This window comes from Leopardus geoffroyi, chromosome D4 (genome assembly GCF_018350155.1).
Source record: "Leopardus geoffroyi isolate Oge1 chromosome D4, O.geoffroyi_Oge1_pat1.0, whole genome shotgun sequence".
Taxonomy (NCBI): Eukaryota; Metazoa; Chordata; class Mammalia; order Carnivora; family Felidae; genus Leopardus; species Leopardus geoffroyi.
The window spans coordinates 2504715-2520809 of record NC_059342.1 but is presented as its reverse complement, the minus strand read 5'-3'; the positions used below and the strand labels follow the sequence as shown (position 1 = coordinate 2520809).

Here is a 16095-nt window from a genome sequence, read left to right as displayed (position 1 = left end):
TGTATTTGGGTGCTCCTGCACTGGGTGCATATAGTTGTTCTATCCTCTTGTTGGGTTGTCCGTTTTATTATTATATAGTGTCCCTCTTTGTCTCTTATAACAGTCTTTGTCTTAAACATCTACTTTGTCTGATATGAGATCGCTACCCCAGTTTTCTTCTGACATCCATTTGCGTGATAAGTTTCTCCATCCCATCATATTCAATTTTCAGGTGTTTTTACGTCTGAAAGGAGTCTCTTGTAGGCAGCACACGGATGGGTCTTGGTTTTTTAATCCACTCTATCACCTTACGTCATTTGATTAGAACATTTAGTCCATTTACATTCAAAGAAATTATTGATACATATTTGTTGCCATTTTATTTTATGGTTACTTCTATAGATTTTCTCTGATCCATTCTTCTCTTGCTCTCTGTCATGGTTTGTTGGCTTTCTTTAGTGATATACTTGGATTCCTACCTCTTTAGTCTTTGCATATCTATTACTGGGTATTGAATGTAGTTACCATTAGGCTTGTGTATATCCTCTGCATGTAGCAGTCTTTATTGATGGTCACTTAAGTTTAAACCCATTCTTTACTGCTCTCCCATCTTAAGTATACGGTGTCATATTTTACATCATTATATGAATCCTTTGGTTTTTACAGAAATATTCATTTTTACTGTTTGGGGGTTTTTATTACTTTTCATGCTCTCCCTTATGATCTTTCCTTTCCACTCAGAGTCCCCTTTACTATTTCTTACAGGACTGGCTACTGAGCCCGTCATGAACTCTTAAGTTTTTGCCTGAGAAACTTCTTAGCTCTCCTCCTATTCTGAATGATGATCCTGCTGGATACAGTATTGTTGGCTACAGAAGTTTCCCTTTCAGCACTCTGAATACGTCATACCACTCCCTTCTGGCCTAAGTTTCTGCTAGAAAAAAATCTGCTCACAGCCTTATGCTGTTTCCGTGCATATAATGGTCTTCTTTTAGTGTGTTTTTTTTTTTTTTTTTTTTGAGGGAGCATGCATGCAGGGGCCAGGAGGACAGAGAGAGGGGAGAGAACCCCAAGCAGTCTCCACGCTGTCAGCAGGGAGCCCAACACAGGGCTCAAACTCACAATGAGATGAGCTGAGCTAAAATCGAGAGTTGGGTGCTTATAACTGAGCCACCCAGGCGCCCCTTAATTTTTTTTCTCTACTGCTTTTTGCCATTTTAATTACTGTAATTGTGTCTTGGTGTGCACCACTCTTGGTTGAATTTTTGTGGGATCTCTGTGCCTCCTAAATTTGGGTATGTTTCCTTCCCCAGACTCAGGAAATTTTCATTTATTAGTTCTTCAAAATATATTTTCTGCTCCCTTTTTTCTTCTTCTCCTTCTCAGATCCCTATAATGCACATGATATTATGCTTGATGGAGTCAGAGTTCCCGAAGACTATTCTCAAGTTGCATAATTTTCTGTTCTCCTTGGCTCAGCTTCATTACTTTCCATTACTCTGTGTTCCAGATCATTAATTTGTTCCCCCGCTTCATCTCACCTATTTACTCCCCAGTGCATTTTTATTTTTGTGTTCTTGGTCTTTTTCTTTTTAATCTCTGCATTAAGGATATCACTGAAGTCCTCTACTCTTTCCTCGAGTCCAGTGAATATCACTATTATCATTACTGTGAACTCCCACCAAGCATTACTTCTACTTGTTTCACTTGGGTCTCTTGCTGTGGTTTGGTCCTTTCCTTCATTTAGGAGAGATTTCTCTGTCTTCTCATTTTGCCTGACTTTCTATGTCTGTTTCTGTGTTAGGAGAATCGGTTACTTCTCTTTCTCTTTTCAGTAACAGCCTTATGAAGAAATCCTATTGTGCCCTGAAGTACAGGGTCCCCTGCTCCCCAGGGCCTGCAGCTTCGGGGAATGTCTCCTGTGTTACGTGTGCCCTGCTGCGATGTCTTGGCCACTTCTTCCTTCAGTCCAGTTGTCTGCAGAGGCTCTCTGCCTATTTGCCTATTGTGAGCAGTTTGGTGCCCCTATCGTGAGCAGGGGCGGTCCACTTGTGAAATGAGATGCGCACCTGAACTAAGGTCCCACAAAATGTACGGGTCAGGAGTTGACTGGGTTTGTGTTGGTCTTCTAGGGGAAGAGCCCACAGCACTGGGACTAAGGGGAGCATGACTGGGAAGGATGGATTTGCCAAAACATCGTGGAGGGTGGGGAGAGGTGTTGGTACAAGCAAATTAGGTTGTTGGTTCCCACAGGTGGCCATTTTTTATTCTGGGGGGCAGGGGAGAGAAAGCATGCCTGTCAGCTCCTTTGTCCCCAGGGAGGTCTCCCTGTGATCCCTGTCTCCCCAGGCCACACTCTTGAGTTGAGCAAACCATTCTCCCTCCCGGCTGCCACCACTGTTTTTCCATCTACTGTTTCCACACTGCACCTGCTCAGGCTGCTGGTCATGCTACCTCTTTTAGGAGGGGGATTCTGCTTCCTAACACCCCTCAGGCTCTCCCAAGCCTACTGAAATCCCAGGCCTTAACTCCTACTGATTGTAAGAACTTATGAAATTTGGCCCCTCTCGCTTTCAAAAGCAAATATTACTGGGATTCGTCCTCCCTGTTTCTGGGCAACCTGGTTTCTGCCCTCCTCCTTGCTGCCAGCTCTCTACCCACCACAGCGTCCGTTTTGCTCCCGACTGCATCTTCACCCTTCCTACCTTCTTTGATGTGGCACGTTCACGACCTTTAGTCATGGAGTCTGTTTTGCCAATCTGCACGTTGATTTCTGGGCTATTTAGGTTATTGTGAGTGTTACCTCGTTGTATCCATGTGAAGGAGCTCCAGATCCTCCTACTCTGCCATTTTCCCAGCCAACTACCAAAAAGGTATTATTTTACACACATTTGTACTACTAGAAATAATAAGGATGGAAAAAAAAAGTGACTATACAAAAAGATGTATGACTTCAGTTAAAGAAAAAAGACACGAGGAATGGAGATGCACTGCTGTTAAAAGATGTTAAGGACTTTTATCCTTATCCCAGAATAAGAAAAAATAAATAAATAAATAACAGAAAAACAAAAAACCGAGCAAAACCTAAGCAGACATAGAAAGTTGTAGTAGGGTTGTGGAAAAGAAATCTTAGAAATTTTATGTGTGGTCAAGCTAAGATTAAGATTTCAGTTTAAAAAAAAAAAAAAAGTGGGGCGCCTGGGTGGCGCAGTCGGTTAAGCGTCCGACTTCAGCCAGGTCACGATCTCGCCGTCTGTGAGTTCGAGCCCCGCGTCAGGCTCTGGGCTGATGGCTCAGAGCCTGGAGCCTGTTTCCGATTCTGTGTCTCCCTCTCTCTCTGCCCCTCTCCCGTTCATGCTCTGTCTCTCTCTGTCCCAAAAATAAATAAACGTTGAAAAAAAAAAAAAAAAAAGAATTTTAGTATCAAAAGAGCCCTAGTACAAGATTAGAATTTAGTTTTCTGTTATATAGACAAAGCTTTTTCTTAGACTACTGGTCTGCTCTTACATAAGAAATTATAATCAAAGATTTTTCCATGCCTTTAATGTAGTATCTTCAAAGAACAATTTCCTGTGTTCCATATTATCTTTATCAGGTCTTTTATTTCCTAGAAAAATAACAGAATCTTCTCTATTAGAAGAGCTAAATTTGGGGAGGGGGGGTTACAAGTACTTAGCACTGAAATCTCTTCACCACCACTGACTGGACAACCAAGTACTGCTTCACAGACCCCTGATCCTGTCTGATCAAGTATTTTAAATACTTTGACATTTTTAAGAAACTTCCCCAAATCAAATTCTGAATGGGGAAAGAAAAACATTAATTTAACGATGTAACCTTTTGCTGGTGGAGGGTCTTGCCCCAGTACTGATGGCTGTTGACCCCGCAGGGAGGTGGCGGCTGTGGCATTTCTGAAAACAAGACAACTCTCAAGTTTGCCATGTTGAACTGACTCTTCTTTCAGGAACAATTTCTCCAGCACTGATGCTGTTTGATAGCGTTTTACCCACAGAACTTTTTTCAAAATTGGAAATTTTCCAACTTCTCAAACCCTGCCAGCTGCTCTACCAGCTAAGTTCATGTCATATTCTAAATCTTTTGTTGTCATCTGAACAATCTTCACAGCATCTTTACGGGAGTAGATTCCATCTCGGGAAACCACTTTCTTTGCTCATCCAGAAGCAGCAACTCCTCACCTGCTCAAGTTTTATAACATTGCAGCAGTTCCATCCCATCATCAGGCCCCACTTCTGATTCTAGTTCCCCTGCTGTTTCCACCACATCTTCCACTGAAGTCTTGAACCCCTCAAATCCACCCATGAGGGCCGGGATCAACTTCTTCCAAATTCCTGTTCATGTTGACATTTTGGTCTCTTCCTGTGAATCTAATGGCGTTTAGAATGGTGAGCCCTTTCCAGAAGGTTTTCGGTTGACTTTGCCCATACCCACCAGAGGAGTCACGATCTATGGCAGCTATAACCTTACAAAAGGTATTTCTTCGATAATAAAGTCAAAATTACTCCTTAATCCACAGGCTGCCAGATGGATGTTGTATTACCAGAATGAAAACATTAACCTCATTGGACATTCCATCAAAGTTCCTGGGTGACCAGGTGCACTGTCAATGAGCAGTTATATTTTGAAAGGAACTTTTTTTCCTAAGCAGGTCTTAACAGTGGGCTTAAAATGCTTAGGAAATAGGGGCACCTGGGTGGCTCAGTTGGTTAAGCGTCTGATACCAGCGCAGGTCATGATCTCACAGTTCATGAGTTCGAGCCTCATGTCGGGCTCTGTGCTGACAGCTCAGAGCCTGGAGCCTGCTTTAGATTCTGTGTCTGTCTGTCTGTCTGTCTCTCTCTCTCTCTGCCCTGCCCCTGCTTGCACTCGGTCTCTCTGACTCACAAAAATAAACATTAAAAAAAAAAAACTTAGTAAACAATGCTATAAATAGATGTGCTGTCCCCACGCTCTGTTGTTCCATTTCTAGAGCACAGGCAGAGTAGATTTAGCATAATTCTGAAGATCCCTAAAATTTTCAAAATGGTAAATGAGCACTGGCTTCAACTGAAAGTTACCACCTGCCATTACCCTCAAACTGGTCGGTGTCTGATGGCATGCAATGACTTCTCTCCAGCTGTGCAAGTCATAGGTACCATCTTCTTCCACTAGAAGGCTGTCCCACCTATGCTGAAAGTCTGTCGTTTAGTGGAGGCATCTTCACTAATCCTCTCAGCCAGATGCTCTCCATCACTTGCTGCTTCACCTTGTACTTTTAAGGTCACAGAAACGGCTTCTTTCCTGAGACCTATAACCTCCACCAGCTTCAAACTTTTTTGTGAGGCTTCCTTACCTCCTTAGCCTTCACAGAATTGAAGAGTTAGGGCCTCGCTCGGGGTGAATCTTTGGCCGAATGGAATGTTGTGGCTGGTTTGATCATCTACGCAGACGACGAACACTTCCTATCAGCAGCAAGGCCGTTGCACTTTATCATTTGTGTGTTCACTGGAGTAGCACTTTTAACTTCCTTCAAAGACTTCCTCTGCAATCACAACTTGGATGACTGGTACAAGAGGCTCAGCTTTCAGCCCATGTGGGCTTTCACATGCCTTCTTCACTAAGCATAATCGATTCTAGCTTGTGATTGAAAGTGAGAGACATGTGACTCTTCCTTTCCACTGAACACGAAGAGGTCACCGCAGGATTATTTACTGCAAATAGAGCAGTCAGAACACACAAAACATTTTAAAGCTGACCATCTTATATGGGCGTGGTTCGTCGACTGAGCCATTCAGGCACCCTGGCGCTGCTTTTCTAACAGTAGAGCGTGCAACTCTTGATCTTGGGATTGGGGGTTCAAGCCCAACGTTGGGTGTACAGACTGCTTAAAAACATAAAATCTCTCAGGTTCCTGGGTGGCTCAGGAGGTTACGTGTCCAACTCTTGATTTCAGCTCAGGTCATGATGTCATGGTTCATGAGATTGAGCCCCTCACTGGGCTCTGTGCTGCCAACAGAGAGGCTTGAGATTCTCTCTCCTTCATTCTCTGCTCCTCCCCCACTACTTGCATATGCTGTCTCTTAAAATAAACAAAGCATTAAAACAAATAAAAATAAATAAAATCTTCAACAAAGAGAAAAAAGGCACCAACAGACTTGTTCAACAAAGGGTTGCCACAAACCTTCAATCTGTTAAAAAAAAAAAAAAAAAAAAAAGCAGGGGCAGCTGGGTGGTGCAGTCAGTTATGCCTGATTTCGGCTCAAGTCATGATCTCACAGTTCGTGAATTTGAGCCCCACATCGGGCTCTCCGATATCAGCGCAGAACCTGCTTTGGATCCTCTGTCCCCCTCTCTCTCTGCCTCTGTCCCCCCTCTTCCTCTCCCTAGCTCATTCTCTCTTTCAAAATAAATACATACACTTAAAAATAAAAATAAAACAGTATCTGTGAAGCACAATAAAGCAAATCATGATAAAACAAGGAATGGCTATATTAAATTACATGGGAAGCATTATCAGATAAAAAGTAATACTGGGGAGCCTGGATGGCTCAGTTAAGCATCCAACTCTTGATTTCGGCTCAGGTCATGATCTCAGAGTTGATGGGATGAAGCCCCATGTGGGGTTCTGCCCTGACAGTGCTGGGACTTGCTTGGGATTCTCTCTCTCCCTCTCTGCCCCTCCCCAACTCTCTCTCAAAAATAAACAAACACTTTTAAAGATCTGAAACGTCCTGGCACATAAGTCATAATTCCTGCTATTATCTTTAAAAACTGTATATCACAAAAATAACCAAAACCCCTTGTCAATTATATTATAATATCTCATCTGATCTTTAACCATCACCAAATTTTAAGTCTTTTATCACAGTTATTGTTTTATTCTGGTGTTTTTAGAAACCTGTACCTGCAATAATGCTTTATCTTCGAGGAGATTCATGGAAAAGACCCTGACGAGTACTCTACAATAAAGATTTCTGAAACTCTTAAAATCATAAAACTGAACTGAGAGTAAGAATTTCTAAAACTCTGAAGTGAAAACTGATGAATTCATAAAACTGCTAATAAAGGATGAAGAATAATTACAGAAGACTAAATGAGCTGATAAAGATAATCGTTAATTTTTATGACTTCATTTCAAACATTGCTAGCTCTTTAATATTTTGTTTTACCGATTTAAAGGCCTCCCTTTTCTCCTCTCTTTAAGTTATCTACAGCTTAACATCAATTTCATAAAGTTTATCTTTACAACAAAGGTTGACAATATAGGTTTCTGCGTGAGTTCAATAAGAATCTGTTCTCCTCACTCCTTGTAACAGGAAACAATTAGACAAGTCCTCAGCTAAACATATTAGCCTAAAGAAGGTGTTTTATTTTTAAAAGTTTTTTTTTAATGTTTATTTATTTTGAGAGAAAGAGAGAGCGAGAGAAAATCCCAAGCAGGTTCGATGCTGTCAGCTCAGAGCGTGGCACAGAGCTTAAACCCACGAAACATGAAATCATGACTTGAGCCAAAACCAAGAGTGGGTCACTTAACTGAGTGAGTCACCAGGCTCCCCTTGAGAGAGACTTTCAAAGTTCAATCTGAGACTCCTTACGAACAGTTCCACCAAGTGGATTTGAAAAGAGCCTTTATGGTCAAGTTGCTATTTTTGCCGCACTTATGTAAATAATCAAGCGAGGTTTATCAAAACTAGACTTAATTTGAAAAATCAGTCTTCCTGTTCTTTTCAACAGAAATAGTAATAATTATAAAGATAAAAATAATATTGAATAATACACCTTTCTGGATATCAGATTGTAGTCTGTTGTCTTTGAGGTGTTTTTTTACCTGTAAACTGAACTGGTTCCCAAATTCTAGTTTCCTCCACTATTTGACTAGAACTCTAACATTTCCAATTTTCTCCCACTTTTTTGACATGGAATCACTACAAAACTAAAATTAATTTTCTTAAAGCCATATAAACTAAAGCTGGACAACCTGATATAAACTTCAGAGTAACTACAATTGTTCATGTGTAGATAGTCCTCATGCTGCTGCTATGTGGCTGCTCAGAAAGACCACCAGGGACACTCACACTGCAAACCAGGAACATCTGTCAGCTTGCCACTGCCTGCCCCTCACTCCATCTGAAGATGCTCAGAACCCTGTATTTAGAAACCTTAACTAGCTACTCACCAAACTTAGAAAACTGAATTTATAATTTGCTCGAACTACTAACCTTTTTCTTTTGTTACCAAAGAAATGCCTCATTAAATTACCTGATCACTCACATCTTACAGAGGCCAAATTTAGGTGGAAAACCTGCCTCCAACACCACCCCCTGAAATACAATATCCTCTTGTTCATCCTGTCCTACATATTTTGAGGATAGGTGTTTGCTAGGACATTATGTTGTGCCTATGTAATTATTTTTTTTAAAAGTGTAAACTGACTTAGGTAAAACCTGAATCTAATTATAGCCCATTTATTTGATTGGTTAAATCTTAGCTCCTGGGAATCCCTGCTCTGGGGAGTTTTTCAATCCTTGGCTCTTGTTCTCCTCACTATATTCTCTCAAAGGTTTTAAAACCATTTTTTTTAACATTTATTTATTTTTGAGAGAGTGTACTCAAGTGCATGCACATGAGGGAGGGGCAGACAGAGAGGGTGAGAGAGAATCACAAGCTATCTCCACACTGTCAGCACAGAGCCTGATGTGAGATTTGAGCTCACGAACCAGGAGATCATGACCTGAGCCAAGATCAAGAGTCAGATGCTTAACCGACTGAGCCACCCAGGCGCCCCTCTCTCGAAGGTTTTAAATGCCTGTTGGCAGCCACTCACATGACAAATGGTATCCATCAGGATCAAACAACTGGATGATATCAAAAACAATCACGTGAATAATGACAGTGACTACATGGCCTCCAGCCTGATGACTCTACTAATGGAAACAGCAAATGTGCTTATTCTTCTGCCCGTCTATTTCAGCGGTAGTAATCAAGAATAACAGTATAATAGCTGGTCATACTCTCAGCCTGCTAAGCCAATGACCAAAAGGATGTAATTGTTAAAATCAAGGACAGGCAAAGACCAGCCTTGAGGATCCCCCATGCAGACAGAACCAGTTTACTCATGCAGGCAAAGCTTAATGCAGCTTACCAGGCAAGGCTAACTTGACCTGGATCATTACTTTCTTGTGCCTCTAAAAATTACAAGCAAAACTTGAACGGTTTCCCAAGGTTGATACACGGTAACCACTGACCGATTCTATATTATTTAAGAGAATTCTAACATCATAACTAATCTCTGTGAATACAGTCACTGCCTTCTCACCATATAAGCTTCTTTATAACAATATACCTGTAAGCCTCATTCTATGTTCTGATTTGACCGCTTACAAACGGTCATTTTGGTGTGTGAGCACCAAACGTTTACTAATTACTACTTCAGTTATTCATTGGTCTTACTCTGGCTATTTTGAACCTTTGACACTATCAAAGAGCCAAATTTCCCAGAAATGAAAAAAGTACAATAAATTCAATGGAGACATTAACAGTAGCCTAATCTTATTAAAAATTAGCGAACTAAGAGAGACCAGAAGAAAATATCCAGAATGAAGCATGCAGAGGGTAAGAAACTGAGAGGGTTGGGGTGCCTGGGTGGCTTAGTCGGTTAAGCATCCGACTTCAGCTCAGTTCATGATCTCCTAGTTCGTGAGTTCAAGCCCTGCACCAGGCTCTGTACTGACAGCTCAGAGCCTGGAGCCTGCTTAGGATTCTGTCTCTGTCTCTCTGTCTCTCTCTCTGCCCCTCCACTGCTCATGCTCTGTCTCTCCTTCAAAAATAAATGAGCATTAAAAAAAAAAGACAAAAGAGGGGCGCCTGGGTGGCTCAGTCGGTTGAGCATCCGACTTCAGCTCAGGTCATGATCTCACAGTCTGAGTTCGAGCCCTGCAACGGGCTCTGTGCTGACAGCTCAGAGCCTGGAAGCCTGCTTCAGATTCTGTGTCTCCCTCTCTCTTTGCCTCTCCCCTGCTCATGCTCTGTCTCTCTCTGTCTCAAAAATAAATAAAAACATTAAAAAAAATTTTTAAAAAGAAGAAAGAAATTGAGAGGGTCTAATATGCTTCCGGTGGATTCTTAGAAGGGGCGGAAGGAGGCAGGAAGCAGAAAAACTTTAAAAGATGGTGTCTACGAACTTTTCAAAAGAATGAAAATTACTTTAGTACATATTTACTAAGAACTAAAAAACAAAATATAAATAAGTATATACCTAAACACATCACGGTAACATTGTTGAAATCCAAAGACAAAAATGTCTTAGAAGTCTTAAGTAAAAAAAGACAGTTTCCACTCATGGGAGCAAATGTTAAACTGACAACATACATCTCATAGAGAAAATGAAGCTGAAGATGTAATTCAGTAACTTCTTTCAATGCCTCAGAAGAAAAACAAGTTAGGAAATTCTATACACATCAAAACTATCCTTCAAAATCAATTTGTGAAATTTTTAGCTAACATAATCAGAGAATTCACTCTTAGCAGCCATACAACAGGTGCAAAACACAGAGTATACTTCAGGCAGAAGGAAAATATTCAAAGATGGGGGACTGGAATTACAGCAAGGAATGAAGAACAATAAAAAGGATAAATCTAACTATTGATTCTACAATATTTTTAAGATAAAATAGATACAGAACTAAAGCAGCACAATAGTTGCAATGAAAATGAGACAAATGGAGTTTAAGTGCCCAGGAAATGGAGGATATACCCAAATATTATATTTTGAGAAGTCAAAGATGCAGGTTTTAAATAATTTCCAAGTTAATTGGGCGCTTGGGTGTCTCAGTGGGTTAAGCATCTGACTTCAGCTCAGGTCATGAATTCATGGTTTGGGAGAGCCCCACATTGGACTCTCTACTGTCAGCACAGAGCCCGCTTCAAATCCTCCATCACCCTCTCTCTCTGCCCCTCCCCTTCTCAAAAATAAACATTAAAAAATAACCTCCAAGTTAACAAAAAAATAAAGAACAAGGATCCAAAGAAAAACAAGAGAGAAAAGGGCACATTAAACAGGTTTAATAAAGAGAAAGCACGTATTAAGATTTAAACCCAACTGTGTCAGTTATTTTGTTAAATGTCAACAGACTGAATTTTCCAAACGTAAGGAATATTGTCAGACTAGGTTTTTTTTTTTTAATTCTAACTATACATTTGACAAAATAATCACTCAAAACGTAAGCACACAGAAAAGTATGAAAATAAAGGGTAAAAAGAGATAACAGACTGCATATACTAACCAGAAAAAAAAAGTGCAGCTATATTAATATTCAGCTAAGTAAACTTTATCTCTAACAATACTTTTTTCTTAAAGAGGAACACTCAATGATTTTGTAAGACTCAACTGATGAGGAATATATACAACTATAAACATGTATGCACCTAACAACATATCCTCAAAATATATAAAGCAAAAACTATCAGAACTAAGAAGGAACAGACAAATGCAAGATCAGGGTATCAATACATTTCTCTTTTGAATCAATACATCCAGTAGAGTGAAAGAAAAAACAAGTAAAGACAGAAGAATTTAACATGACTAACCAAGTTGAACTGGCAAATATAGGCAGTGCATCCAACAAATGCAAAAGCACATTCTTTCCAAGCACGCACTGGATATTTACAAAAATTCATCATATGTTGGGCCATAAAGCAAGCTTTAAAATTTTCATAAGCTTTTAGTGTTCTGACTACAATGGAATTACAGTAGAAATATAAGTAGAGCACAGAGTATTATTACAGTAGTGAAACTACTGTGTATGACTCTGTTATCATGGATATATATCACATATTTATCAAAACTTCTAGAGTATACACCATCAACAGTAAATCCTAACATAAACTATGTACTCAGAATGGTGATGATGTGCTAACACAGGTTCAGTAATTGTAACAAACAAATGTTCAACCTGGTGCAAGATAGTGATAATGGGGGATGCTGGGGGCAGGGGCTGGGGGATCAGGAGATCCAGGAGAACTCAGTACTTTCTGCTCTGTTTTGCTGTGAACTTAAAACTGCTCTTAAAAAAAAAGACTTATCTGTAAGGATAACCCCAGAAACCTTAGTTAAGAAAACTCAACACAAAAAACACCCCTGCCTTCCCACTCCTCTTCTTTTCTCCACCCCACCCTTCCTGTACTTCCCTCTGCTTTCTGCCCAATGTAGACACATAAAAGACCAGCACGGTAGGAAGCTGCATCTGGAAACATGATCACTGGCAAGAGGGAAGGGATATGGAAAATCTCACTACTGCTCTTAAAGTTTATGTGATGAATCTCTTCTGCTCCCATTTCACTGACCAAGATAAATACATGGCCACATCTAACTCAGGAACCAGAATGAGATACTACCATACACCCACTGAAATGTCTAAAATTACAAAGACCAACAATACCAAACATTGGTGAGGATGTAAAGCAATAAGGATTTGTTCACCGTAGTATGAATAGAAACTGGTATACCCACTTTGGAAAAGTTTGGCATTATCTACTAATATTGGACAGAACATATGACCCAGCAATTCTACTCCTGAGTGTACTGAACAGTAAAGCATGCAAAAGAAACACATACCTGAATGTTCACATCAAGTCCACGCTCGTGAATCCTGTGACAGCCATGAAAATGAGCCTCCTGAATCACCTACCATGGGGAGGTGCGCTACTCTGAACTCACCATCACCCTTCCCACCAGGACCACACTTCCCACAGGCTGTTTCTAGCCAAAGATCGGCCACAGGCAGAATACTAAAGCAGGCTTATTCCTGCAGGACAAGAGACTCCTGTGACTCCCAACTCTGGCTGGAAGACTCCTCACTGGCCTTGCTTAAACTTTCTTAAAACTACACTGCAGTCACCAGACTCTGCCTACCAAACATTCTCTATCCCTTTCTCTTCCATATGCAACAGACCAGCAAGGTGCTGACAGCACTCTCACATGTATTTCCTCTGCTACATCTAAATGTGATCCAAACTTGCTGTCTTCTGGCTCTTTGGAGGCTTGAACCAACAGTCTCAAACCAGGAACAACCCAATATTCATCAAAAATGGAATGAAGAGCCATGAAAAGTACAATTTATACGTGAATAAAAAAAACAACTCTAGTGACCACATGGTTACATGAACGGCAATTCCACAGTTGGTGTGGATTAAACAACACCAGAATAAACCAAAGAAATTACTAGTAGTTGCAACCCAAAGATTAGTTTTTTTTCTTTTTTTAAAACATTTTTTGTAAGTAATCTCTACACCCAATGGTGGCGCTTGAACTCACGACCCCAAGATCAAGAGTCACATGCTCTAGGGGCGCCTGGGTGGCGCAGTCGGTTAAGCGTCCGACTTCAGCCAGGTCACGATCTCGCGGTCCGGGAGTTCGAGCCCCGCGTCGGGCTCTGGGCTGATGGCTCAGAGCCTGGAGCCTGTTTCCGATTCTGTGTCTCCCTCTCTCTCTGCCCCTCCCCCGTTCATGCTCTGTCTCTCTCTGTCCCAAAAATAAATAAACATTGAAAAAAAAATTTAAAGAGTCACATGCTCTACTGACTGAGCCGACCAGGCACGCCCCACAAAGATTAATTCTAAATTAAGACCATTCCACAGACCTGCCACTCCAGGATCCAACTATCCCCACCACATTTATGGATCCTGCAGTTCCCACTGTGATTTCTGACCTTAACAGTGACCAGAGCCGTCTAGGATCCTGGGGCTCCCTTTGCAGCTGCAGGGTAAGGCATGAGCACGGAATCCTCCCAGAGTGGGTGACCAGGCCTGTCACAACATTCCAATCTCCCTAAGCCTTTGGATGCCTTCTTCCTCCATGGTATACCAACAGTTTTGGCATCTCAGCTTTGCTTAGACAGACCACCTTTTGTTTGTTTCAGGCAATCAACCAGAACTCTAATCCCTCAAGCTACAACACTGATCCAGAACGTCTGCTGATGAGCCCACATCAACAAATACGGCCTCACCAACCTTCAGGTCCCTTCCACCATAATCTCACCCCCCTTAAGATCCATTCCCACAAATATTCCCCAGGTTCCTACCTATACAGTGGCAAACCAAACCATCTTTTGGGTCACACTCTGCACCTCCCACTTTGGGGCCTGCTAGGACGATCCCTGGGGGAGGGAAGGCAATTACAGGTTTTCCAGGCAAAGGGAGATGAAGTTCCTCACACAGGTGACAGAAACGCTGCTTCTACTGGCAAAGGAAGCCCAGCAGAATTTAGGTCTCTAACTTAATGGCAATCTGACCGTATGTCCCTATTCCAATTCTTAGAATCCCATTCTTTATCCATCAGTGCTCCTTACAAATTTGGAATTCAAGATGAATTTTTTACAGCAGTCACAGAAACTTTCAGGTCCCTTATGTGGAATCTGAGTTAAGAATTTAAAACCCTGAGCTCATCATTTCGCTTTGTAATGTTTTTTTTTGTTTTTTTTTTTTTTTCAACGTTTATTTATTTTTGGGACAGAGAGAGACAGAGCATGAACGGGGGAGGGGCAGAGAGAGAGGGAGACACAGAATCGGAAACAGGCTCCAGGCTCTGAGCCATCAGCTCAGAGCCCGACGCGGGGCTCGAACTCACGGACCGCGAGATCGTGACCTGGCTGAAGTCGGACACTTAACCGACTGCGCCACCCAGGCGCCCCCGCTTTGTAATGTTTTAACTTGGCTAGACTGAACCACATCCCCGGTTCTAGTTTGGGCGGGCCACGGGAGCGTTCTTGTGCAGCACCTGTGGCTGCACATGTGCAGCCTGCATTCACTGCTCTTCTGGGGGCCCTCACTGATGCCAGGCAGACTCGGCCCTGCAAGGCTGCTGTGAAGGCTTGCCCTTCCCCCAGGTTCCCAGAGAGTCCTGCCCCCCATACCACAGGTGCGGTGAGCTCCAGGACAAGGGCCCACCTTGTGCAGGGCACCCACAGCACCAAAGTCAGAGGCAACAGAACTGACACAACTTTCAATTCATCCTGTACAGCAGACCAGACATACCCACAAAGCACCTGGCCAACTACTGCCCAGGGCACGGGTTTGAGCGGTCACGACCCAAGCACCAAGCTGAATACTACAAAACTAATCGTGGGCAAAAACAGGAACAATTTCTGTTTTCACGAAACTCAACATTCTAAAGAAAATAAAAATTCATTACATTACATTCATTTACAGTATAATTTTGAGAAGAGCAGTAAGGTCAGCAGTGTCTCTAATAGGAGAACTTAACCACAGGGAAGTCAAGAAAAAACTCAAAAACTTCAGCAAGTTGATGGCTGTGGTAGCAGGTAATGGATATACAGAATTCTCTGGACTATTCTACCTTATTACAAAAATCTGCAAACTCACACAAAAAAGAATTTCGTGAAAAAGTGATACTTAAGACAAACTTTAAAGAAAGACTAGGGGAGCGCCTGGGTGGCTCGATCCCTTGAGCATCAACTCTTGATTTCGGCTCAGGTCATGATCTCAAGGTTCATGGGATGGAGCCCCGCGTCGAGCTCTGTGCTGACAGCCCTGGGCCTGCTTGGGATTCTCTCTCTCCCTCTCTCTCTCAAAAACAAACAGACTTAGGGAGAAAAAAAAAAAACCTGGAAGAACCGAAACAAGAACCAAAACAAAACATTCCAGGCAGAAGAAAAGAACCAGTGCCCCGTGGTCTGGCGGAGAAGGTGCCGGGCACAGAAGAGCGACAGGCGTGGCTGGAGCAAGGAAAACAAAGGGAGATGTGACGCCGGTGAGGCGAGGCACAAACGATAAAAATTACACATGCCTGTGAGGTCATGTTATGAAATTGTGTCCTTAAAGCAATGGGAAGCCACTGAGAGTCTTAAGTAAAAAGGTGACATAATCAGATCTACCTTTTTAAACTGGAATTTTTTGACACTAACAAAATTTCAAACATGTTTACCTTTTACCCAACAATCTCACTATCTTAAAGCTATACCTGCAAAAACACAAAATAACAACACATCTACAAGGTTATTCCCTACAGCAGCACATATAACAGCAATAAAATACAAACAACCTGTGTTCACCGTTATGAAACTATAAGCACAAAAGAATGGAAAAGAGTTTGTATAAAGCAAT

At 41.7% G+C, this 16095-nt stretch overlaps 1 protein-coding gene across 6 annotated transcripts in view; it reads right to left on the bottom strand.

Moving 5' to 3' along the window:
* Positions 1-16095, bottom strand: part of SPIN1 (spindlin 1) — a 77557-nt gene that overhangs the window by 55577 nt on the left and 5885 nt on the right. The gene's annotated exons all lie outside the window — the stretch shown is intronic.